Here is a 4,148-nt window from a genome sequence, read left to right on the forward strand (position 1 = left end):
CAGCGTCAGAGAACAGAAAAGTGACTACGCATGAATTGCCTCATCCTCAGATTTATCTCCTTTGCAACTAATAATTCTTTTCTCCTTATTTTCCATCTCAGAGAATGAAATATCTAATCTTGTCCAGCATTCTCTTTCTTTCCTCAATTTTCACACATCCCGTATTTTTGCTTTCAATTTCAAATATATTCAAATAGCTTCCATTTTATTTATTTATTTATTTATTTATTTACTTATTTACTTACTTACTTACTTACTTACTTATTTTTTTAGGCGAGGTAACCATTGGTTGACCTCACAGATTGCAAGGACCTTGTCAGCTTACAATCCCTTATTTATTTATTTTTACGCCTACAGCACCTGGTCTTCCTAGGTGGTCTCCCATCCAAGTACTAACCAGGCCCGACCCTGCTTAGCTTCCGAGATCAGACGGGCTCGGGCTTGTTCAGGGTGGTAAGGCCATAGTCAAATAGCTTCTATTTTAAATTTAACATTTAAAAAAAGACAATAAAAGAAAGGAAGAAGAAATGAAGGAGGGAGGGTGGGAGGCTGGTTATAATTTCTAAGGCCTATTGTAGCTTCTGGGAAAAAAAAAATCTATATTTGTTTATTTCCCCGACAGCATAATTCAAACTGCTTTAACTAAGATAACTAATTTGTTAGGAATTCATTGGTCATTTCAACCTTATCTTCTCTAACATGTAGCATCATATTTTGTTCGACACTCAGATCCTTGGTACTTCTGCCTTTCTCTGTCTAAATTTCTCTGTCTCCTTTGAAGAAATTTTATCCTCTGTTCATCCCCAAATCAGTTTTCTCCAAGGTTCAGTGTTTGCCTCTTTTAAACCCATTACTCCTGGGAGATCTTTTCCTCATGCACATAACTACAGATGGCTTCCAGATCTAGGCCCAGCTGGAACTTTCTTTTAAATTCCAAACCCATATTTTCAACACATAATACTCCCTTATCCTAGGAAAAACTACCACACCCCCTACTGTATTGAGAATATTGAATCACTCAAACACAAGCATCAATTTCTCACCCTTCTTCATACCAATGTACATCCTTACACATTTTTTCTAGGGTCAAAGGCAAATTAACCATTAGCCAATTCAAGGTCAGCACATTCACCTGTGCACTTGACCACATGCCCCTTCCTTCCAATTTCATTATAAACTTTGCTCCAGGATCCATTATATTCTCTTACTCATATGATTTAAACCTCCTACTGTTTGCTAATTTTCCCTCCTCAACTTAAAAAAAAAAAACATATAGGTACATATATCTCATTCAAATAAATAAATGGATAAGTAATAAATTATCTCCATTGGAGCTGCTTTCATTTTAATCACCCTAACTGAGGTCTGACTTTTTGTTTTCCCTTCTTAATCAAATTTCCTGTAAGAATATCCTGTACTATGTTGCCAGTTTCTCACATGTTTTTCAACCTTTAGCCTCTTGCAATTTGGGCTGCTGTGACACCTGCCACGGTGAAATTGCTTTAACAAAGATCACTCATATCTAAACTCAGAGAACTCACTTGAGTACTTAATCTTACTCCTCCTGGCCACAGCTGAAACTGTAGATCACTCTGTACTTCTTGATATTTTCTTTCTCTTGATTTCCATGAAAGCCTTGGCTGAGCTTTGCTTTCTTTTTATCCTAAATTTCCTGTACAAATGCGCTTTTTTTTTTTCATATTTGTCCTTTAAACATTGATGTCCCAAGGCTGTCATTCGTGGCCCTTTGTTTTTTTTTATTTTTTTATGTAATCTCTCCTTTTTATAATCTTCTTGATAAACTCAAAGAAATATTGTGGTTAAAATAAAAAGCAAACGAACAGAAAACTGGTTTTAAAGACTTAGACAAACCTGAGTTTGAATCTCAGCTCTTAAACTTACTTTTACTAACGACATAACCCAGGAAAAATCACATAATCTATTAGTTATCATCTAGATAAAGGAAAATGTTCATATCCAGATAGTTATAGAGGTACTAATGGAGAAAATGTATGCATTAATGTAAATATACATTACTTAATGCCTGCACATCATAAGTGCTTAAAACTATAGTTTTATTAATAGTATTGCTGTTGTAATTATTTTTAACTAATGCCTGTAGTCATGGACTCTAAAATCTGTCATCTTTAGCCTGGTCCTCTCCTCTAGGGTTCAGATTCATATCATAGCTACAGGAAATCTCTACTGTAGAGATTACCTACTGATAGAGATTACCTCAAAGATAACTAGAGAAGCAGATGCATCATTGTTCTCTTCATCTCAAGACCCACTGGTCCTGCTGCATTTTCTTTCTCAGTTGATAGCTGCATATCTGGTTTCACCAAGTTTCTCATACACAAAGGTTCTGCCTTTCTAAACATTTTCTTTCCACCCATATGCTAATGCCCTGTTCAGGCTTTCATTTTCATTTGCCATGGGTTTCTAACTGTTCTTAATTTTAATTTTCCTCATTCCAGTTCCTCTTTCAAACTGCTGCTGCTCTCTTAACTGCAAAGGTGCTTTTCTCAGTTCTCAGAACAAAACCAGTCCATAATTTACATACATAATTTACATAAAACCCAAGCTCATAATTTACATACAACTCAAGCTCTTGAGCAAAGCATATGTGGCTTTCTCCATGACCCAGTCCCTGCCTTCTCTTTTTCATTTCAGTGAAGACTGATTGCTTTATTCTCCTCATACACCACCTCTTTACTCATGCTGTCCCCTTGCCTGAGATGCCTCACTCTACTCTTCCTGAGTTTCCCACATCTCTACATTCTCAAACATCCTGCTCACGTTGCCCCCGCTTCCCGCACTCAGTAGTTCAAAGTTGAGCTAATTGCAGCTTCTCGTAGTTTTTGGACTAACCTGTGCATAACTATTTTGGTGCATTTTCCACCTAATTCAAGTTATCTGTTTACAAATCTGTCTTCCCAAAAAATATATGCCACCCAAGGGTAGCACCACGTCTTATTTGGCATAAAGTAGTAGAATTTATTTATCTGAATGAAACTTCTTGGTCAACTCAAGAATGACATGCTCTAGACTGAACCGAGCATTTTCAAATATCTTTCCTCCTTCTATAGACTAGATTCTTAAGAACAGAGGCAGTTACCATCCACCTTGTCATCCAAGACAGAAACTCTGGAGGCAGAGCTAATGCTATCTCCTTCTCTCTCATCTCCAATATCTGTTCAACCACCAAAATTTCTTCTGTCTGCCCATCTACCCCCCAAACATCTCTCAGATCCACTTGCTTCTCTATCTCTCAATAGTCGATTCTTCATTTAACTTTAGAGGGTCAAACATGGGGCTGCATATATTACAATAGGTTCCAATTTCTTTGGCCTAGAAGAGGGCCACCTACACTCCCTGCCTTAGTTGCACCTTCTCATTGCTTCTAAAGGGACTTTCCTATTACATAAGTATGTTGTGTTTAAAATTCTAAAGGGACTCTCTCATGTTTTCAGGATAGAATTCCATATCTTTAGTATAATATACCAAGGTCTTCTCAATTACAGAGTTTTCCAGATTCATCTCCCAGTATTTATCATGCACCTTGTCCTTCACTTATGGAGACCTATTATGTTCTCATGAAATGCAAAACCTTCACAAACCACTGATCTCAACTGTTCTCTTTGGAATGTCTTTCCCTTTCTCAGCCTTTTCAACTAGCTCATTTCCACTGGTTCTCAAAGTACCAAATCAGATATTTCTGATTGTTCTCTGAGGAACTGACTTTTATTTCTCTGATCTCTACTTCCAGGTTTCCTTTCTCCATGCATCATGTCTCATATATCTTTTAATGCTTAGTTTATTGTATTGTAAGTACTACCCTTCTTGCCCAAGTCCTTAATAAAACGGTGAGTTCTTTCTGGTAGGCTCTACGTCATAGTCACCTCTGTAATGTAATATCAATCATTGTACCTACCAATCATTGCACTTAATTATTGCTGGTTGAATGAGTGTATAAATGAAGGAATACAAATAAAGTTCAGAAAAGTTAAACAACTTGAAAAGTATGAGGGAACCAGCATACACTTCGAAGAAGAATGCTAGAGGCTTTATTTAAACTGCATTGGTTCTGAGTGTGACTTTGGAAGATAAAGAATTGAATTCTACAAGTTATCTGGCTATTCACTAAT

At 36.7% G+C, this 4,148-nt stretch overlaps 1 non-coding gene across 1 annotated transcript; it reads right to left on the reverse strand.

Annotated features, from left to right (window-relative positions):
- Positions 1 to 348: 348 nt before the first annotated feature.
- On the reverse strand, positions 349 to 467 carry LOC112472779. The gene has a single exon (XR_003043757.1). It is a non-coding gene; the product is annotated as a 5S ribosomal RNA (ribosomal RNA).
- Positions 468 to 4,148: the final 3,681 nt, after the last annotated feature.

Source organism: Pteropus alecto, unplaced genomic scaffold (assembly GCF_000325575.1).
Source record: "Pteropus alecto unplaced genomic scaffold, ASM32557v1 scaffold279, whole genome shotgun sequence".
NCBI classification, from domain to species: Eukaryota; Metazoa; Chordata; class Mammalia; order Chiroptera; family Pteropodidae; genus Pteropus; species Pteropus alecto.